Source organism: Puma concolor, unplaced genomic scaffold (genome assembly GCF_028749965.1).
Source record: "Puma concolor isolate L17-30 unplaced genomic scaffold, mPumCon1.1.hap2 unalloc_scaffold_8, whole genome shotgun sequence".
NCBI lineage: Eukaryota > Metazoa > Chordata > Mammalia > Carnivora > Felidae > Puma > Puma concolor.
In genome coordinates, this window is record NW_028240291.1 from 682,079 (window position 1) to 705,012 (window position 22,934).

General features: G+C 48.7%; 2 long non-coding RNA genes across 2 annotated transcripts; both read left to right on the top strand.

Moving 5' to 3' along the window:
• The first annotated feature begins 508 nt into the window (after nt 1–508).
• On the top strand, nt 509–3,142 carry LOC147570846 (uncharacterized). Its single transcript, XR_015247975.1, has 2 exons — nt 509–643; nt 2,358–3,142. It is a non-coding gene; the product is annotated as an uncharacterized LOC147570846 (long non-coding RNA).
• A 12,678-nt stretch (nt 3,143–15,820) lies between these two features.
• Nucleotides 15,821–16,683, top strand: LOC147570847 (uncharacterized). Its single transcript, XR_015247969.1, has 3 exons — nt 15,821–15,908; nt 16,391–16,511; nt 16,659–16,683. It is a non-coding gene; the product is annotated as an uncharacterized LOC147570847 (long non-coding RNA).
• The last annotated feature ends 6,251 nt before the right edge of the window (nt 16,684–22,934 follow it).

Sequence of the window (22,934 nt, forward strand, 5' to 3'; positions counted from 1 at the left end):
TAAGTCCCCTTCCCATCCCCTATTGAACTCTGCACTGCCAGCACACAGCTCAACCTGGGGCTTGAACTCACAAACTGTGAGATCATGTATGACCTGAGATGAATCCAGAGTCAGACGCTTCATGGATTGAGCTGTCTAGGCACCTGTATTTTTTATTCTCTTGGGATGTGAATAAATGCCATCTGGTATCAGGAGAGCCATGAATAACTCTGTCAATACCAAGAGCTCTAGAGTCTGGCTTTGCCATTTATGTCTGTGTGACCTAGAGTAAGTTACTCAACCTCTCTGAGCTCAAGCCCCTCGTTTCAAAAATGAGGGTCATAACTCTATACCTATCATTGGGCTGCTATGAGAATTGAAATGTGTTAATGTAAGTTATCTGGAATAGGGAATGGCCTTTACAAAATGCAAGCTATGTATAATAAATATTTGGTAAGAGGCAGGGTATGTTGGGCTTTCTTCGGAGCCCCAAACTCTACATTAATTGTAGCTTTTTTTACTATAGGTCGTTCCTCTCTCCTTGTGGATCTTTTAAGGTTGGCTTGACATTTTCCCCTTCCAGTTTCAAATTTCCTGCTGCTACGAAGAATATTTACCATTCCTTAATCTTCTGCACACTGGAGTCCTTCTACGTGGCATATGGGTAATATGGTAACATAAGATACAGGGAGTGTTTAAAATTTGATCATCGGGAAAAACACGTTCTCATTCCACTGGTTCCACACACAGATGCACCCAAACTTCCTTGAACTGGCATACTTTTCTGCATTTGTAACATTCTTCTTCCTGATTCCTCATGCTGTCAAAACTCCTTGGTCCTATGGACCATTCCCTCAGACCTCTATGGGCAAGGAAATATCATTCCTGGAGAGTGACGTCATCAAACTGGCAGTCAGCTCCAAACTCATTTTTCCAATTTTACTAAAACTGCTGCTTTCATGCCGTGAGGAAGTGCATTCCCCAGAAGATCATGGAACAGAGAGGATACAGCGTTGGGGATATCAGGCTTCATAGCAAGGAGATGTAGTCTGCAGGGTCCTAAAACTCTTCCACGTGGGTGGTTGTTTATGTTCTCCACTCTGAGCATTCCATCTGTCTCATTCTTTCTGCTAATCAGCAGAGGGAGAAGCCCTAGGAGTATCATTTTCTGATTATCCTTGCCACGAACTCCAAGGATTAAAACTGAAACAGATGCAAACAGGTTGGTCCACAATCTAGATTTTGCTTTGTAAGAGATATTTGCTTCATGCAAAACACAGCAAGCTATTTTTAAGTTGTACCCTTAAAAGAAGCCAACGTCTAAAGGCAGAGTTTTAAGCAAGGGATGGATTAAAAAAAAGTAAATAGGCATGAATTTTCTTTTAAGTAGGCTCTGTGCCCAGTGGAGGAGCCATGTGGGGCTTCCTCTCATGACCCTGAGGTCAAGACCTAAGCTGAGATCACAAGGCCGACAACGGACTCTGCCACTCAGGCACCCTTAGCATGATTTGTTGTGTGCAACATGTTACAGATCATCAAGGTTATGTTTATTCTGTTTTCCATTTAAAACTATGCACCATACAGATTATAGAAAATAATGAAAATACGAATGAAATTCTCTACTTCTGTCAGTTGATCGGGGTTCCTCTTTTTGTGTGCATCCTTCTAAACTTTCAAAAATGTATGTACATATCTATACTTGTAGATATATAAAGAAAGTTGTGTGTTTTCTTTTGACACAGATTGTCATGCCATATGTATTATTTTTCATTTTGCTTTCCCAGGGAGGTTTCTTCAGGTCATTTACATGGATTCACTCATTCTTAGTAATGGCCGTGTAATATTTCACTATAATCCTTGATGTACTATAATTTAGTTAATGATTCCTCTATTAGTAGACATTTACTTAATTCCAATTTTTCTCCCTGATAAACGGTGCTGAAAAAAAAAGCACATCTCTCTATGTATATTTTTGCAAACTCTTAGCAATAACTTGGCAAAAGTCCTGGAATTGGAGTTGCTAGACGAGAGATATTGAACAGTTTGGTGGTTGAGAGATATGTCACACTGTGTTCCAAGAATGCCATGTAAATTTATACCGTCACCGTGGTCATTTTATCCTTACATAAAACATTTAGAACAATTGATATCAATCAATCAATCAATCAAGCAATCAATAAATCAATAAATAATTGAAATAAATAAATAGAATAATTGAAAGCGAATATATATATAAGACTATTAAATATGACTCTTAGACCAGAAGGACAAGACATAAATATTGAGCACTTTCAGAACTGTGACTCATTCCTTCTGTTTCTTTTTTCTCTTTGGTGTGTTCCTGGTTTGATTTCATGATGCCTCTACCCTGTCATCAGTCAACGGGAATTGAATCACCTGTACCTCAAACTGATGGGCCTGTTTTTCAGTTATCTGGCCTGGGCTTTGGGCATCAGTCTAGCCAACAGCAGATCCTGGCGCGTGTGGGAGTTTAACAGCAACATTGTTTCCATTGTGTACATTGGACTCTGGGAAGCTTTCTACTTTCAAAAATTTAGCATCTCTGGTGCAATTGTTGAGTGGCCTATGTATGGCAGGATCAATGGAAGCTGGGTCATTTCAGATGAAATCTGGTATGGGCAGGGCCTGATACTGTTGGTAAATTCTTTGAATTCCGTCGTCCTGATTTTTGGTCCAGTGGCACTTGTGGTCCGCTGGATCCATGCCCCATACCCAGATTTCCTTCGATTGTGTTACAACATCTCTGCCTTCTTTCTCATCTGTAGTTGTAGTTGTACTGCGATTACAGTGAGCTGGAATTTTGCTGTGGATTTTTATGGCCACACCACCCTTGATTTCCCACTTAGTTTTCCCATTGGAAAAGAAATGCTGATAAGGAAACGCTTCTCCTATGTATTCCCACTAGGAATCACAACTGCCACCCTCTTGCTAATAAGTGCTGCCATGTTCTCCTGTGGAACATTTTCCATAAAACAGAGGAGTAAAGTGAAACCCATGACTGTACGCAAACATCCCCCAATAAAAGGTGTGAGTGAAGGTCCTCCTGTTTGCAATGGCTGCCAATAATTTCCTTGAAGAAATGTCCCAGATACATATAATATTGTTGTGATCATCTAAAATAAAACCTATGTTTTTCAGGGTGTGTCTGACGTTTAATTCTCCTCTTCTACATTTTTCTGCCAACAACTTCCTTTCTTTGAAGCCTTTCAGTTTCTGAAATGTGTAGGCAAACACGTTGTGTGCATACACTGTCAAAAAATAAAGTTAGGAAAAAATATTCAAATGCTGCAAACACTCAGGTGCAAACAACAATGCATGCAACAAACTCTAAGTTGAAACTTAGATTTATTTATTTATTTTTTTTAATTTTTTTTCAACGTTTTTATTTATTTATGGGACAGACAGAGACAGAGCATGAACGGGGAAGGGGCAGAGAGAGAGGGAGACACAGAATCGGAAACAGGCTCCAGGCTCCGAGCCATCCGCCCAGAGACTGACGCGGGGCTCGAACTCACGGACCGCGAGATCGTGACCTGGCTGAAGTCGGACGCTTAACCGACTGAGCCACCCAGGCGCCCCAAAACTTAGATTTAAAATAAGCTCCCGTATACACATAGAAAGATAATCATGTCAAGAGCTTAGAGATCTTTAAGGCATTATAATTGGTTAGGATAGAACGGGATTTCTCAAAATCAGCGCCAATGACATTTTGGGCGAGATTTGTTGGGCGTGGGGGACTATGTTGTACCTTGTAAGAGGTGTATACGCATCTGTTGCCTCTACCCACTTGGTGCAAGGGGTACTTCCTCTCCCCTTGTGTTGGGATAATAAATCTCCAGACATTTCCCAATATCCTTGGGGCAAAATGCCTCCCCATTGAGAACCTCGGGGTTTCAGGTTGCCAAAGGCCCTGGGTAATGAATGCTATGGCATGTTGGGAGGATTTTGAGGAAAATATTGAATAAGACTGTATTGGATCAGTATATGATGACATCCTGGGTCTTTCATTACCTTTAACTCAAGGGTCTACTGGGAGTGATTTTGTTCCCTCCACCATGGAACATTTGGCAATATCAAGAAATATAATTTTTGAAGTCCAAAACTGCATGGTAGTGTTAGGGAGCTAGCTAGATAGGGGGTAAATATGAAGAAGTTTCCTGAAACGGAGCCTGGAAGATAAAGATAAAGAAATTTAAAACATGGAAGCACTTACAAGGCCTTGAAAATAGAATGAGAAGGCTCTGTGTGTGTCTCCAGGCATTTCAGCGGAATACAGACTGTGAAAAACTTGACATTTGAAGTGACGTTGAAATTTTTCCAGGGTTGATGAAGTAAGGGCAACCTCAGAATGAGAAAGTACACTGAGTCTTGAGTAGATTCACACCTACCCGAGTGAAAATGCAGAAACTTCAGACCCATGGAGAAATCCTTCAATGGCACTAGAAGAGAAAACAGAAATTAAATGATAAAAGATCTACAATTAGACCAACAAATGCCATACCTCTCAACAAAACAAAGATCAAAAACAGTAAAATGTTATCTTCAAGGTGCTGATAGACTATCACGGTCAATTGGCAATTCTGTGTCTACTAACCCACCACTTGACAATAAGGACAGAACAAAGACATTTTCAGATAAAGAACATAGAAAAGGAGCCCTTTGGGAAGCCAGTAATTGAGTCCAGAATGAAGGAGTTGAATCAAGAAGCAATCATAAACAAAGAAATTGGTGAACGGATGGGAATATCTAACCAGCACTGATGATAATTTTAACATATCAATACCATGGAGGTCACATATGGCATGTTAGACAAGAGAGGAATAATTAGGACTAATGCTTTTTTAATTGCTCGTTTATTTTCAGTCATTGAGTAACTTGATATTTAATACAATTGAGTATATATGCTCAATGTTAAGGATAACCACTAGACAAATAGAAAGAGGATGAAAAGAAATTAAAGGCATAAGGACTGGAAAGGTGGAAACAAAAGTGTGAGTTTTCCAAGACAGCATGATTATGTAGGAAATCCACGAAAAGACTGCATAGTCATGATTTCATTCATGTGAACTCTCTAGGATGAGTTAAGTTAGCAGAGGGGCAGGGGGGCCCTAAGCTCGTATTGTCCTTCAAGCAGAGCTAGATAAATGTCAAATCATTACGAACACCCAGGAAATCAACCTGGGAGCTAAGAGAACAAAACTGCAAGTCAACAAGTGGAAAAATGTCCACCTCATGGACGATAGGAGCTGCGTAGAGCTGATTTGGAGCAGAGAAGAACTGTCGATGCTGTGGATGGAGCCCTGCTTATAAAGATTTCCACAAGTTCCTTTACACAGCAAAGCACAAAATCTGAAAGTTTAGAAGTCTGCCACCACCAGGGTTATGCCTGCCTGACTTTTTCACTGTGTGGAAGAAGGCAGCGACCCAGGTGCAGACAGCGTGGCTTAACGATCCCCTTTGTCGCACAGGTAGAAAAGGTTCCCCTTCCTTCAGTGCATTGGGGCATGGCAGCAAGGCCTCTCTCATGAGAAAAACTCATGGCTCCAACATGCCACACTGTTCCCAGATGTAGAAGCGGAGACAGTGGCTGAGGCCATCAAGCTTCGTTGTTGGCCTTCTGCTGCAATTTGCCACGAACTCCAAACTGTGTGGCCATCAATCACTTTCCTGGGATGAACTGGAAAATGGGAAAAGGGTGGTGAGATTAAGCAGTGTTCTTTGATGTGGGAGTCCCTAATATTTGGAGTTTAGAAATCCAGCGTGACCCTGAGATAAAGCACGGGGATACTATGCTGCCTGGCAGGCAGATGGACTCAGGCACAGAGTGAGGGAAAGGATCTTATGAAAGTCAGGTACACAGGAGTGGTGGTTGTTTGCTTTTCTGAGATAGCTTCCCAGAAAATGGCAGGAGCAACTCTCCATTCCAGGGATGACAAACCAGGGAGATGCCATTTCCTGCCCCCACCTATCATCAGTGACTGACCTCGGTGAGCTAAACAGTGCCAATAAGTGGCTCCTAAAGCCACTTACACCAGGACTCACCCCTGTGCACCTCACGGGTGCATCTCTACTAAGGCATGAGATAAAGCCCAACATAACCACCGTCCCTCAGAACACCAGCACAAAACCCTCACTCAAAACAAGTGTACTGATTAAGAAGCTGAATCCTGCAAGAAGCCTGAAAGAAAGAACAGGAAGAAGAAGTAATGTCCAGGGATTTAATCAATGCAGGTATAAGATGCCTTTACTAGAATTTGAAACAACAATCAGGGTGCCTGGGTAGCTCAGTTAGTTGAATGTCTGACTCTTGATTTTGGATCAGGTAATGATCCTAGCGTCATACAATCAAGCCCTATGTTGAGCTCCACACTAAGGATTGAGGCTGCTAAAGATTCATTGCCTCTATCTCTGCCCCTTCACCCAACTGTTCATGCTCTCTCTCAAATCATTGTTATCGTCGTCATCCTCATCATCAGCCTCATCATCATCCTCATCACCATCATCATCATCATCATCATCATCATCATCATCATTATCATCATCATCATCTTCATCCATCATCATCCCAGATTTTTAAAAATAAAACAAACAATCATAATGATACTTGCTATCCTGAAAAAAGCATAAAACACACCAGAGAATCCTTGCTGCAGATGTACAAGAACTAAAGTCGAGGCAGGCTGAAATTTTAAAAGCTATAACTGAGATGCAAGCCTGAATGGATGCCATGACAATGGGGATGGATGAATCAGGGGAAGGAATCAGTGATATGAAAGATAAAAAAGTATGGAAAATGATGAATCTTAAAAGAAGGGGGGAAAGAATACAAACGAATCACAAATGTAGACTTAAGGAACTCAGTGACTCGATAAAGTAATATAATTTATATCATTGGAGTCTGAGAAGTTGAGCAGAGAGAAAAAAGTGCAGAATGTGATTTCAGCGAATCATAGCCCAAAACATCCCTGATCTGGGGAAGGTCATAGACATTGAAAGGCAAGAGGCACACAGAAGTCCCATTAAATTAAACCAAAGCGAGCCATCACCAAGATATTTCAGAGTCAGATTTATAAACTATACAGACAAGGAAGGAATCCTGAAAGTAGGAAGAAAAAAAAAAACACAAAAACAACAACAAACAAACAAACAAACAAGAAAACAAACAAAAAAACACCTAAAGCTACAAAGGAAGGCAAATCAAATTCACAGCAAATCTGTCCACAGACACTTAGTAGGCCATAAATGAGCTGCAGGATATATTCAACTGCTAAATGGGAAAACTATTCGACCAAAAATACCCTATTCATAACAGAAGGACTGATAAGAGATAAGGAGTCCCCCTAATAAAAACTAAATGAAGGTGTGACCGCTAAACCAGACCTGCAGGAAATATTAAAGGGAACTCTTTGAGTGACGAAGCAAAGAACACAAACAACAAAGTCTGGAAAGGAACAGAGAAAACCTCCAGAAATGACAATTTTACAGGTAATTACAATGGCAGTAAAGTCATATCTACTGGTAATCTGACTATAAATGCACGAAATGCCCCAAACAAAAGAAACAAAGTAACAGAATGGATTAAACAGTAAGAACTATCCATATTCTGGTTACCAGAGACTCATTTTATATGTAAAGCCACATGCAGATTGAAAGTGATGAGATAGAGAACAATCAAGTTAACGCACCTCAAAAGAAATCTAGGGTAGACATACTTATATTGGACAAACTAGATTTTAAGCCAAAGACTATAAGAAGAGGTGAAGTTGGGAAGTATATCATAATTAAAGGGTCTAACTATGAAGAATATCTAACGGTTGCTGTGTCTCTGACATCTTTCTTCCTTCTTTAGGAAAGCCTGGCTTGCTAGATAGTTTCCTCTTCTGACTGACTTTGCTGCATCCCAGAGGTTTTGAGTTGTGGTGCTATCATTTTCATTGACTTCCATATACGTTTCAATTTCCTCTTTAAACCGTTGGTTAGCCCATTCATTCTTTATTAGGATGTTCTTCATTTTCCACCTATTTGTTCCCTTTCAGAATTGTTTCTTGTGGTTGATTTCGAGTTTCGTAGTGTTGTGGTCTGAAAATATGCACGGTATGATCTCGACCTTTTTGTACGTACTTAGGGCTGATTTGTGTCCCGGTATATGATCTATTCTGGAGAACGTTCCATGTGCACTGGAGAAGAAAGTATATTCTGCTGCTTTGGGTTGAAATATTCTGAATATATGTGTTAAGCACATCTGGTCCAATGTGTCATTCAAAGACATTGTTTCCTTGTTGATTGTTTGATTAGATGACCTGTCCATTACTGTGAATGGGGTGTTGAAGTCTCCTCCTATTATGGTATCACTATCGATGAGTTAAAATGTTTGAGATTAATTGATTTATATATTTGGGTGCTCTCACATTTGGCACACAAATGTTTACAATCGCGAGGTCTTCTATCGCGAGGATAGACCCCTTGATTATGATATAAGCCTCTTCTGCATCTCTTGATACAGTCTTTATTTTAATGTCTAGATTGTCTGATAGAACTATGGCTACACTGGCTTTCTTTTGTTGACCGTTAGCATGACAGATGGATCTCCACCCCCTTATTGTCACTCTGAAGGTGTCTTTACATGTAAACTGGGTCTCTTGTAAACAGCACATTGATGGATCTTGTTCTCCTATCCATTATGTTAACCTATGTCTTTTGATTGGAGCATTGAGTCCATTAACATTTAGAGCGAGACCTGAAAGATAGGAGTTTATTGCCATTATGTTGTTTGTGGAGTTGGAGTTTCTGGTGGTTATATGATTATGAATATATTGAATACATATTCCTATTCATCATGTCTCCCCTCAGAGTGTCCCCCTTAAAATTGCATGCAGGACTGTTTTAGTGGCCAGAAACTCCTTTAATTTTTGTTTGTCTGGGAACTTTTTCTCTCTCCTTCTGTTTTGAAGGACAGCCTTGCTAGATAAAGAATTCTTGGCTGCGTACTTCTCCTATTCAGCACTTTCAACATGTCCCACCCCTCCTCTGATGCCTGCCAAGTATCTGTGCATAGGTTTCCTGCAAACGTGGTCTGTCTTCCCTTGTAGTTTAGGGACTTGTTTCCCTTGCTGCCTTCATGATTCTCTTCTTGCCTGAGTATTTTGTGAATTTGACTGTGATATACCTTGCTGAGGGTTGTTTTTGTTGAATCCAATGGGGGTCCTCTGTGATTCCAGGTTTTTGATGTCTGTGTCTTTCCCCAGGTTACCAAAGTTTTCTGCTATGGATTGCTCACATAACCCTTCTACCCCTATTTGTCTCCCTTCCTCTTCTGGTACCCCTAGGATTCAGATCTGGTTCCTTTGGCATGAGTCACTGATTTCTCTAATTCTTCAATCGTGTTCTTTTCCTTAATCTCCTTCCATTTTCCTGCTTCCATATTCTTCATAAGTTTGTCCTCCGTATCGCTGATTCTCTGTTCTGTCTCATCCATCCTTGATACCGCAGCATCCATCCGTCATTGCAGCTCAGTTATACCATTTTTAATTTCATTCTGGCCAGTTTTTAGTTCATGTTTTCTCTGCACAAAGGGACTCTAAACTATTTTGGACTCCGGCTAGTGTTCTTACAATCGTGACTCTAAATTCTGCGTCAGACACCTTGCTTGCATCTGTGTCGGTTAAATCTCTGGCTGTCGTTTCTTCATGTTCTTTCTTTTCAGCTGAATTCCTTCCTTTTGTCATTTTGAAGGGAGAAAAGGAATTCATGAGGTAGAAAAACTTAAATGAAAAAAATTCAAATTAAATATTAATATTAAAAAATGAAGCACATAAATATAAAAAGTAGAAAAATGATGCTAGAGTCTAGGCATGTCTTGTATGGGTGTTGAAAGTGGTTTGACACAGTACAGAAAAAAAAAAAAACGGGGGGAGAAAAATAAGAAAAAAATAATAAAACATTTTAAGATGGGAAATCATTTGAGAATTTGAAGAATGAATACACTGAAGTAGACTAAAATGAGATGGTGGGAGTAAAACAGATTTAGTGAAATATACACAAAATTACAGAATAAAGGAGAAAAAATTAAAGACAATTAGTAAAAATTAAAAAATATGAATCTTTTCTCTTTCTGTATTCAGGAAAAAGAAAAGAAACGAAGTAGACAAAAAAGATTTAAACTAAGGAAAAAAAGGAAATAGTTTGAAAATTTGAAATGGGAATATACTGGAGTACACTAAAACACATTATGGAAGTAAATAGAATTTGGAAAAAATTACATAAAGCAAAACATACAGCAAAAAGTGGAAAAAATTATTTTAAAGGAAATTGAAAGTGAAAATGAAAATTTTCACCTTCTGCAATCAAGAAAAAGAAAAGAAACGAAGAAGAGAAAAAAAGAAAAAGAAACATGGAAATCATTTGAAACATTGAAAAGGTGAATAAACTGAAGTACACTAAAATACAATATTGGGAGTAAAATAGAATTTGAGAAAAGGTACACAAAGGTACAAAACAGTAACAAAAATTAAAGAAAATATATTTAATGAGAATTGAAAATAAAAATGAGTTTTCTCTCTTGCTGTATTCAAGAAACAGCGTAAAAGAGAAAAGGAAAAAAGGAATGAAAGAAAGAAAGGAAATTGAATAGATGCACCTGGTAACAGATTGAAGTAGGACTGAAATTATTTCTCTTTCTCCTAGAAGTCAGTCTATGTACCGCTTTATAGTCCATAAACTAAGCCAGGTGTGAGAATTGTGCTGCTGAGACCGAAGGTGGCCCGGTTAGGCGGGGCTCCGTGTAACCGCTCTGTTCTCCACTAGATGGCACTGCCAGCCTACTGGGGTGGATTGTTGCCGCTCTCCTTGGTGCGTATGCACATGCCCAAGAGCGGTGAAACTGGCGCCACCCAGCTACCCAGTCTGTTCTCCTGGATCAGCAATCACAGACCCGTCCTCTGTCTTCAGCTTCTGTCCACTGCCCACTTTTGCATTCTCCGTGACCAGGCCCCAGGGAGTATCTCTCTCCTGAGTTGTGTCTCAGATGCGCTTGCTTTCCCTGGCCCCTTACTTCTGAAGGACTGCGGCTTTGACCCGTCCCGTCCCGTCCCTCTGCAGAAGGGTCTCACCAAGCAATGGCGAATGAGCAATGGCTGAAGGTAGGCTGCACCTAGGAACGCTTGCTGGGCCCTGCTGCTGCCAGTGCTCCGACACTATAGACCAATGCCAGCCCGCCCCACAAAAAGTTTGCGAGTCAGTGTAACAGCAGCATTTCAGGGATTATGGAAAACCACAACACACATCTGGCACCAGACTTCACGACGCTTAACGACCTTGTTCCAGCACCAGCAAATGTGGCCATTTTCTGGGGTGTGCATGGACCAGGTGGCTTCAACAGTCCCTACCAAATGTCCTTCCAGCAGTGGAACCACCTTTTTCTGAGTGGCCTGAGAACCTCCTACACCGACGCTGTTCCTGAGAATTAGCCCTTCCCACCACAGCACTTCCAGGCATAGAACTGTGGATTTGCAGACTTTGCGCACCCTGTTTACAGTCTGAATGGAATTTAAACCCTCTCATTTCTCCTTTCTCCCATTTTAGTTTAGTCCGTGCAGCCATATCCAATTTTCCACATTCTCTCCACCTGCTTTGGGGATGGGTGGGTTCCCTGTATTCTCTGCGCCGCCCCCCCCCCCTCCACCTGCCCAGTCTCCTTCGCCTCTCAGCTCACAAAAGCACCTCCTTTCTTGCACCTTCTCGCTCTCCAAGTTCCCTTCTCCATGCCACGTACCTGCTGAATTCTGTGGCTCAGGTTATGCAGATTGTTGTGTTAATCCTCCAGTCAGTTCCTGGGTGTGTAGGATGGTTTAGTGTTGGTCTGGCTGTATTTCATGCACGCAAGACACTTAAGAAGCTTCCATGCTGTCTGCCATCTTGGCTCCTCCCCAAAGGGGTGAGATCTGTAGTACCCGTTCTCCAACATCAGATATCCCACAGGACAGACCTGGTGGGTGACAAACCTGAAAAGGACATGTAGCAAAAAGGGAGGCCACCCTGGAGGGGGAGGCAGACAACTGGCTCCAGACCTGGGAGGGGAGGCAGGGGCTCAATTGCTGGAGCCACGCCCACTGCCCTCCTGCTGATTGTTCCTGAACAGCAGCCAACTGTCTGACCTAGGCAGAGCTCCTTCACCTCAAGGACACATGGTCACAAAGTTCACTGCCTCTGCCTCTGCCTCTGCCCCACTCCACGTCAGCCACGGCCACTGCAGTGTCCGAAGGGCCACAGGGCCGTGGGCATGCCTCCCAAATGCTAGTGGGCTCCGGAAGGAGGCAGCAGGCATGTAAAAGCCTTGGGCCTCGACACTCCACCTGTGGGCCTAGTCTGGAGCCTCGTGCCTCAAGTTCCCTTTCCTTGTGCTCTGTGTCCCTAGCCTGAGATTGGGCTAGGGCCCCAAAGCGGATGAGTCATGGTCCAAAACACACTGACATTCCTGACAATACCATGCCTCTCTTTTGCTGGAAGAGGGCGTTCAAGGGTCCAGGAATCACAGCAACACCCCTTCTCTCAGTCCCAGATACTTACACTCATTCATAAATGCGCGCGTGCACACACACACACACACACACACACAGATGCACAAACACACTTCCTGTCTGTGACTATCTCCAGTTGTGACTTACTCTCCTTCCTCTGCCTCCTTCGGTATCCCTCTGGTCTCTGTCTGTCTCTTGGTCTCTGTGATCATTTTCTCTAGGGAACGCTTTCTCCCTCCCCCACCTCCGTCTCTCTTTCTCTGTCTCTGTCCTGTCCCTGGACAGCATCAGTGCATCTGGGTTTCCGTGTGCTGTGCATGCCCATATGGACATAGGAGGCTGCTGATGGCACAGGGCTGCAAGGGAACACACAAAGGGACGCGTAAGTAACAGGGGTCAGAGCACATCCAGACCTCCTAAGCCGTGACTGCCTCCAGGCAGCCCACACAAGCTGGGTATACAATGTGAACCGTGAAAGGTCAGTCCCTTGGCCCTTGCCCTGTAGGTTGCAGCCAGCTGGGAGGTACTGAAACCCAAGGGACTCCCCAGTGTTTAGAGGGTGTGAAGAAAGGGCAGGGGCCGAGAGGCTGGGAACCTAGTCGTGGCTGGTGTTTCTCCACCTGCCACGTTCCACTTTTGTTGGTACTGGAAGGTTGGTATCAGTTGTGGCTCTCTTTCCTTGCATCTCAATGCAAGCTTCCTTGACCCAATGCAGATACTGAATCTGCCCTCGTGTTCAGCCAGCTTTGGGCCCCAGGACAACTGCATGTGTTGTGTGAGCGGGGAAAGCAAGTGTGAGTCGTGGGAAGGAGCTAGCCCCGCGAGCGGGATGAGTGTCTGTGAGTGTATTGTGGCTAGCGCCTTTGAGTACTTTTGCGTGAGACCTTGCGTTTGTGCTGACAGCGTGTGTGTGTCTGTGTCCACGTGCCGCGTGGCCGTGCATCTTTGTATCTGAGTGCGTGTGTGTAGGCCGTTGGGGAACAAAGGAAAGAGACTGGGGGCTTTCCTGATTTGGTGCGCACGGGGGTGGTTCAGGTGCCAAAGTTCAGAGAGTGCCATCCCTTTGCTCCTGGGATCGCGCATGATAGGCAGCCTCCCCTCAGGTGGCGTCCTCTCCACGTCACACACCTCTTGTCACCGACCTTCCCTAGCGGGTGCACTGCTAGCCTGCTGTCATGACATACATGTCTTCTTGGAGTAGGGATGGACGTAGGGAGTATGCAAAGGAGGCAGACCAGATGCAAACCAGGGTGCAGACAGCGGGCGCACAGCTGAAATGCGTTTCACGGACAGCTACGCTGATCCGCTCAGTGGATTTGCCCGACTAGGGGCACGATGACCAAAGGTGGAGGTGTAAACGTGAAAAGCGTGGAGGTCCCCCTTTTCCCGTGTGTGTAGATAGCCTCGTGCCCAGGCCATACGGGACGCCGAGGTGGGGGGGAATGTGAAAGTCCCCTTTTCATTGACAGAGGCCAAACAGAGGCACACAGAGGGCTGAGTTGGAGGCCCCTGGAGGCGCTGCACTACCGAAGCCCCGGGCTCACCGTGTGCGGTAACACGCTGGCAGCAGATTCCCACCGCCCTGAAAGGTGGGGCCACCGACGCCACGCCCACTGCCGTCCTCATGATTGGTCCTGGAGCCTGGCTGGGGCGTCTGGGCGTGGTTTGCAACGCCCGCAGCTTCAAAGCCGCATGCGCACTTCTCTCACCACAAAGGCCTCTGCAGCAGCGTCACCACAGCGACAGCCACCGCCGTGGCTTCCTGGGTACAGCGCCTGTGCGCATGCGCCCCCTGGGCCCTTGCTCCACGGCAGAAGGCGGGAGGGCGTTGCCAGCCCTTGTCGTCAGGGCTCCACTGACTGGGTCTGCTGAGGGAGGCCCGAGCTTTCCCCTCCTGCCGCTTCGTTTGAATCTGCCCCAACTGCGGTCCTGGGCCAGCTCCCCATGGCGAAGGATGTAGTGTCTGGAAAATGTGGCAGTGCCCCGTAAACTGCGGTCGCGTTCGTCATGGAAGGCGGTAGTCAAGAGACCGGGGCTCGAGGGCATACAGTATTCCTGGACGCGACTGAGGCGCCACACGACGATGGTGTCGGGGCCGGAATGCCCCGAAGTGCACAAGAATATCCGGTCCGACGTGAGAGAGAGGTGTCCGGCCGAAGGGAGGATTTGAGGCTGCCGGTGGACAACATAATATCGGTGGCGGAGCTGTTGGGCCTGCTGGAGGAGGGAGTTGAGGCGGCGGCCACAGAAATACATGCTCTTGCAGATGAGAAGGATGACCAGAGGAAGCATGAGGAAGAGGAGGGACAGGAGGGGGAGGAGGATAATTATGTAGAGGAGGAAGACGAAGTGGAGAATAAGGACCAAGAAGAGGGGGAGGAGGACGAGGAGGAATGGGGGGAGGAGGACGATGAGGATTTTCATGAGGAGGAGGAGGACGAGGAGGAGTGGGAGGAGGATGAGGATGAGTATGTGGAAGATGATTTTCATGAGGAGGGGGAGGAAGGGGAGGAGTGGGAGGAGGATGAGGATGAGGATGAGGATGAGTATGTGGAAGATGGTCTTCATGAGGAGGGGGAGGACGAGGAGGAGCAGGATCATAAGAGCAGTAGGAGGAGGAACAGGAACAGAAGGATTAGGAGTAAGAGGAGAATGAGGGGGAAGAAGGTCAAAAGCCGAAGATCAGGTGGAGGAGGAGCAGGGGCAGCAGCAGCAGCAGCAGGAGGAGCAGGAGGCCTTACAAAAGGAGCAGAAAGAGAAGGGGGAGGATCAGGAGAAGAGAGATTAGGAGGAGCATGGGGAAGAGTTAAGGGAAGTTGTGGAGCAGGGAGGGGGGGAGCAGGAGCAACAGGATTTACAAGAAGAGCTGGAGGAGGAAGAGGCAAAGCTGGGAAAGGAGGAGAAGGAAGAGATGGAGCTGGGGCACGAAGAGCAGGAGCTGAGGAGCTGGAGAAGGAGGAACCAAAGTGGAAGGAGCAAGATGGCTGGTGCCTGGGGAACGCACAGGAGCTGCCGGTGAAGCAGGAGGAAGAGATGCAGAGAAGTGCAAGCCTACATCCTTTGCTGTCCTTGCTCGAGGCTCTTCAGACTGAGGTGCAGCCCTTGAATACATATGCCAGCCGGGAGCACGCTCGACTCAAACTCAGGATGTGGCAGAGGCGGCAGCGTCATCTGGAACAGAGAAGTGCCCTTATCCAGGGCATCCGTGGTTTCTGGGCCAAGGCTGTATCCTTCCTGCTGCTGGTGGAGGGTCCAGAGGGGGCTGGGCTTGCACAAGAGGAAGGAAAGGGAGGCGACATTTAGAGGAACCCAGGACAGCGACTGGAGCTAAGCCACGCTCCAGTGGCCGGGAAGGTGCAAACATGATACCATCCCAGTGGTCCTGGCTCTGCAGTGAGTGTGGGAGGAGGGCAGTGCTGGGGTGGTGGAGGCACGTGTGCTTTACGTCGCACCTGGCACGGAAACAGCGCTGGGAGAGTGCGGAGTGGCGGTGGAGGTCCAGGCCAGGACGGGGAAATGACCGAGGGCTTCTTCCCACGCAAAGCCGCGCGGGGGCACGTTTCTGGGTCCCGCTAAGCATCTTGCTGCGGGGAAGGCGGTGCGAATGCCCACTGGTCGGCGCGAGACCGGATGTGTGCTGTGTGGCTGTGTGGAAGTAAGCGTCCTCAGTGTCCTCATGAGCACACAAGGCTAGGCGTGGATGCGGGCGTCTGGGCGTGCACAGCCTCCTGTGCGTGTCTAGCAGAGCCCTGCGGAATCCTGAGACCCCGTGGGCCTGGATGCAGCCTGTGGGGAGGGCGTGAGGCCCGGGGGGAGGACGCCAGTCCCTGGGGGAGGACGCCAGGATGCGGTCCACACCGGTTCTCTGGGTCCAGGTCTCTCATGCCCAGCACCTGAAGGCTCTTTGACCTGCAGCAGTTTGTGAACCACCCTCAGATGTCAGCCCTGATTAGTAAGCAGGATGAAAGCATGCTTCGCCACATGACCAATTTGAAGGTCGGCCTGGGAGTGCGAGGCGGTGTGGGTGGGTGGCTGTGTGGGCGGGGGAGGTGGTGGGGAGAAGTGGTGTGTTCCTTCCTCAGGGGAGGGCGGGTCTCCTGGAACAAGATTTCACATTTCTGCCCCACATTCCTACCACGGCAGGTGGAGGAACACAAGTTTCCCAGGGAAAGCCGGAAGATCCTGCTGTTTTTTGGCAAGAACTCCTACTTCCAGAATGAAGTCGTTACGAAGGAGTATGTCCTTGGCCTTGCTGGTAAGTGTCCACTGAATGCATGGGCGGCAGTGGGTGGAGGGTTGACTGTGATCAGTTCTCTGGCGCCTTCTCACATACTCGTCTTCCTGCAGGGTATACGGCGTCTCATTCCAGTCCCATCCTGTGGTACCCAAGGTACAGACAGGAGGCCTACAGACGCAGGCATGACAACAGCAGCCTCAACTTCTTCAACTGGTTCTCTGACCACAGCTTTGCCGGCTCTAGCAGGATTGCTGAGGTGGGGCCCTGTAACAAGAAAGGGAGGTGATTTTCATGGGTTCCCCCACTGCGTGGGACAGCTACCTGAGGCCTGGCCTGTCTCCCCTACCAGATAATCATAGAGGATCTTTGGCGCAACCCCCTGCCGTATTTCAAGATGGAGGAGGCCCCAGGAGAGAGCACTGAGAGGGAAAGAGGTGAGCAGCCAAGGGTGTGGGCACTGAAATGTGTGCCGTGGGGCCCATGGCGCAATTCTCTTCTGCGTGGAGGCACCGAGACTCACAGTGGCACAGGAGGTGACACCAGGTCCAAAGGGCATCGGCCTGAGACAGGGAGTCTTAAGAAGTAACGTGTCAAAGAGGCTTTGCCCCTTTGGGGAGGCTGAAGGTGGGCAGTGGGCCAGACAACAAGAATGAGCAAAGCGGGACATCCAAGCTGGCTCATCAGATAGCACGGTGACAACGGTCATTCCAGGACCATGAACCCCACCCTCAGGCCTCCTACCACCATCCCACATGTTGTCGGGCTTCTGGAGCCACTTGTCAGCTTTGGCACAGCTTATCACACCCTCCCATTCTACCTTCCGTTTGGAAACATTCAAGCAACCTTAAACAGGGCCAAGATAAGACTCTCACCTGTCCTGTGTGTGTGTGTGTGTGTGTGTGTTTGTGGGTGGGTATGGATGTGGGTGTGGGTGTGTCTGTGTGTCTCTGTCTGTGTGTACCCTTATATCCCAGATATATGCACGATCTTGAGAAGACTATGAAGGAGAATCGCACTTCATGGACCCCAGTGGAAACCCTTCCGACGCTCACCGATGGTCCACAAGATTCTCCTGCCCACGAGATAAGGACAAGGCTGGTGGTGACACGTGGCGCAGGGTTTTGAAGAAATACATTGGAAGAAATACATTTGAAGAATATACATCTGAAGAAATATAGAATGGGAGATAAACAGCATGAAGTGTTTGTGTGTGTTTTCTGCTCAGGTACGCTCTGGGGCGTGTCCATGTATACATGCGGCTGTCCAGAGGTGTAAGTGTTCTGTGCCTGCACATTGGAGTTCCAAGGAAGGGCGGGACGTAGGACATTGTCCGTAGGGATGGGTCACACATTGGGATTGCATGTGAGGTCAGTAAGACTGAACCAATGGGGAGTTGAGTGAGGGAGGACAGGGCACAAACCTGAGAGAAAGGCCAGCGCCCAGGTTCATATCTTTCCTGTGAAAATGAGGAAATTCAAGGAAATGGAGAGGCCAGCACAGGCCAGGGATGTCCAATACTCAGGGTTTGGGGATGTCCGTGATGGTGCCCTCAGAATCCCGCATGGTGACATCCTCAGTCATGTTGACTGAACCGCCACACAGAGAGGAATTCCCAGGGTTGATTACCCTCTGGTTTTCAGATGTCTACGAATGCAGACTGTCTTGTGGACAAGGTCAGGATCTCAGGAGCAGCCACACATATTTGAGGGATTGTGAGCAGGCTGTAGGATTGGTGTCCAGGGGAGGGAACCGAGGGACCAGAGGGAGAGTGGGTGGGTAAGACCGACGAAGTTCTGCTTCAGGCAGAGTTGACAGGGAGAACGTACACACTGCAGAGGAAACAGCCCACTACAGTCTCACGCAACTGCAAAATCACAGCCAACTTTTCTGGTTCCACTTCCTGAAGCTGAGCCTCCCACACACTGCTTCACTTACTCTCACATATTCACACACACACACACACACACACACACACACACACACACAAGACTCCTGAAGGTGTCCTAGTACGGATGCCCTTGTGTGAACTTCGCTGTTTCTGAAATGACCTCAGTTTACAAATGGGTGGCCCAGATTGCAAGGCAACAGAGGGGAGGGTCGCGGGGAGGTGGGGCTCTTAAAGGCCACGGACACGCCATCCTCTCCCGTGTGCCCGCTGCCCTCTCATCATCAGCCGTGATGAGTCGGGTGCTCCTCTTCCTCTGGGTCCACAGGCTTATGCCGTGTGTCCGACACGCCATGTGAGACTTGTGAGAAGACTCCCAAGGGCAAACACCAGCAGGCCCTCAGGGAGGTCGCCTCGTCCCAGGCAGCCTGCGTTCCTTGGCCCGAGTGCCTGGACAAAGGCTGCCTCGGCCACATAGGGAACGATGGACTTGTGCAGCCTTAGCATGCTGTGCAGAGGTCCCGGGCAGGCCTGGAGCTTAGAAAGGACTGGGACGAGCCTCACCTGGGAAGAGGTGAGTGCTGGGGTACTCCTTCCACAGCAGATGGCTGCTTGCCAGAGATGTCTGTGCTAGGGATGGGGCAAAAGCTCCACCGTGCTAGCAGTGCAGTAGACAGAGTTCAGCCCTGTCCATCGCAGGCCCTCCTCTATCCCCAAGTTACACGGCCCCCAGCACAGCGTGCCTGAGACTGACATCCCCACACTAATCTTCCTGTCTCCCAAGCTGCCCAAGCCCCCCAGGATCCCCACGGCACAGCTCTGCAGTACAAGAGCCTTCTCTGCAGTGGCTCTATTCCAGAGAAGGCGTTGGCAGTCCCAATGCATGGAGGCTTCTTGCCCCTACCAGTATGCAGACAACCTGGTCAGCGGGGTGTCAGCACGCTGTGGAGTTGGGGATCTGTACGCCCAAGCCTTACCTCTTCCAGGGCGGAGGCTGTCGCACTCTCTAGAAGGGAAGGCAGGTCTTTCTCTCGCTGCTGTCTGCACACTGGCTGGAGAAGCACGTCTTCTCAGCTGCTTGATGTGCAAACGTCGGGGTACCCTGGAAAAGCTCCCTGTGCTGGCCCGTGTCTTTGGGTGTGAACATCCAAAGAAAGTATGGCCCATGACTCTGCAGTGGGAATACGGCCTCAGTGGTCATGAGGCTGGGCCCTTTGGGGCATCTTTCTGCACAAGCAGGCCGTTACTTGACAGGTCTTGCCGAGCAGGAACACTTCACGGGACGGGGGAACACAGGGTCCCCCACATGTTCATATCTCCCGCCAATACCTGCTGAGGGGCCAGGCTGACTTTTCCGCCCGGCCTGTCCCAAAGAGAAGGTACGGACAAGGTGTGGGTGTGGAAAGCCCTCAGGGCCCCCAGAGCCAAACCCTCAAATGTGGACACTTGTGTCCAGGGACCGTGGTCAGAGGCCTGGGTGCTCTGTGTCCGAGGGATTACAGCCCTCAGGCTGCACACCCTGCAGCCCCGGGTGTCCTCCCGTAGCCGCAGCACTCCCTGGGGAGCCCCAGGGTCCAGGAGCTGCTAACCCCCCTGCACAACTGTATGTGCTGCCTAGCGGCCTCTTCCACCACAACACCAGCGTGCGTGGGCCCCAGAGTGCTGTCCCTCGACAGGGGACACCCTCGGCAATTCCGGAGCCTTCTGACTTCCATGTCTCTGAACCACACGTGTCTCTCATTGGCCTGTCGGGATCGTCCTGTTGTTCTCTGTGTACAGGAAATGTCTCGCATTGCCTGTACGCCTCTGTCCCCCCTGAGTGAGCCCTGGCGTGTCTGTGTCCTTTCCTGGCTTTGCCTGTGCCAACGCCTCTCTGGTGATGCCTCCTTGCCCGGCCCAAGTGGGCACAGCTGTACCCGTGTAACCGCCTTCGTCTCTGCGCACCTGCGTGTTGTGTCAGCTGCGGCTCTGCTGGCCTGTCTTGTCTTTGGTGTATGCTTCTGCGCTTGAGTGTGTTTCCCTCTGAATTCAACCCCTTTCTACCACTGACAGATCCAATTGCTGTCCTGCCGTCAGGTGGAGGGGCTTCTGCGTGTTCTCTTACATGTTCCCGGAGCCAGAAATCCATCCCTGCCCGTAGGACCTTCGTCAGAGGATTGGCCATGCACTCACTGCCAGCCAGTTAATGTCCCCAAGTGCAGCTGCCTTGCTGTGAGCATTAAGTCGCACCTCTATTTTCCGTCCTTCTGTTTTCAAACCCTTTGGACCCTAGGGGCTCAAACGTCACTGGCTTGCACGTTGCAGATGCAGGCGTAAAGTGTGAAAAGCGGTCTAGCCACGTTTTCCCACTTACGCTTTTGCCATGTGGCATGTTCCTGGCCGGGAGAGACTTCCCCCTGCCAGCGTGTGTCTCGTTTCCGTGTGCCTCCTGTGTGTTCTGGTCCCTCATTTGTCCGTTACTTCCTACCTGGGAGTCTGATTCATGTTTGCGGGAACCATGCAGACACCTTTGACTGCAGGGGACTGAGCTCAGCTTAGTCCACCAGGACTAGTGCGTGACTGAGGTACACAGCGGGCAGTCACGGAGGTGCCCGTATCCTTCACGTGCGAGCGCTCCGTCCAGCCACCTTCACCGGGACATTTCTCAGCAAACCCTCTATGTTTGCGGTGAGAGCACTTAGCTCTGAGGAACCTGACGAGGCGGTGAAGCGTTGCTTACGGCTGCCCTGTGCAAGTTAGATCTCCAGAACTCATGCACATGGCATGACTGCCTCTTCACACCCTAGGCCCGACACCTCCTCATGGCACCCTCCCCTGCTTAACAGCACTCTACTCTCTGGTGGACTGCATGCCTTTAACTGCTTTTAATCTCCTCACGAGTCCATCAGGCAGGGGTCACCACCACTGTGTTTCTGTCAGGGGTTGGCCTCTTTCAGGGAGCCCAGTGCTTTCTGCACTGATGCTCAATGCACCCGCGGGAGGGAGAGCCACACTAGGCCCGACGGCGAACCCTTTGGCCCTACGTTTCCCACATATGTGCCCGGTGGCAGAGGTGCACAAGGAGCCCGCCTGCATGCGTCTCCCAGGTCCTCCACAGGGTACAACGTACCGCCTCAGGAGGCTCATCCGCATCACATGGGCATAGCTCTGCTTGCACGGGTTAGCCTTTCATATCATACGGGCAGCCCAGACTTAGAAATCCAGCTCCCTGCTTACAACTCTCCAGCCCTCGTGCTTGTGCAGACGCTCTGTGTCTGTACAGACATTTGAGTCACGGTCTCGTGACCTGTCAATACAGCTCGACGGTCTGTCCTTACCTTACAGCCTGGGATGCGGTTCTCACTCGTTGTCCTCCCCTCGGGTGCGAGTTTCCTCCAGCACTGTGGTGGAATGTAACCTTTATCACCATACGTTGGCTTGAGATTACTGGGCGGATCACCTGTCTGCGTCCGGGGATGCGAAGGAGACCTTGGCTCTTTTGCTCACGGTGCACCCTTTCTCTGTGATGAGTCGCTTTGGATGAGAAGCTTGCGAGAGGCGAGGGGCCTCAGAGTGGAGCACATTTCCTGGGCATCTGTGAGAACCTCGTGGCTTCCACTCGGAAAGCATTGACTTCCATGGATGTGCATCCTCTGCTTTTGCTTGAATTTGCCGAGCTTGGGGACGTGATTCCTTCCCGCACGTGCTGTCCCTAGGTCGCTGCGGTCTCTTTCCGGCAGTCCCGTTTCCTGCCTGCTGCTGGTAAGTACAGGGCTTCCAGCAGCCCTGTGGGGATCGGGTCCTTGCTTTCTTCCCTGCGGTGCCCTCTTCCTCACCCAGAATGACCTCACTGCAGCTTCCTTCTAGTTCAGGGATCGTTCCAGACTGCCCTTAAGGTCCAGGTGGGAACGGTGCCTTTAGTGCTGACGGCTGACCACTGTACAGCATTCGTCTCTGTGGAAATTGCACAGGTGAACTTCACCAGGTGAAACTGCACACTGCAGTTGCCCTGTCGTCAGAGTCAGCCCACCTGTCTCGGCCTCGGCTGCCCCTGCTCTCCTTCCTCCTTCCCTCCCCTTGCCTCCCCCTCCCTTGTCTTCTTCCTGTCCTTCCCTCCGACCTCCCTTCCAGCTCTCTTTGTTTTCGTCTCCCTCCTCTCCCTCACTAATGCCTCCCCCTGTCTCCGCCCGTCTTCCTTGTAATAGGTGCCCCTCTGCCTCTTCTTGTCTTGCTCCTCCTCCCTGTCTCTCCCGCCAATCTCCCTGTGACTCTCCCTCTCCAGGCCGGTCTTCCCCTCCACTCGTCCTTCCTCCCTCTG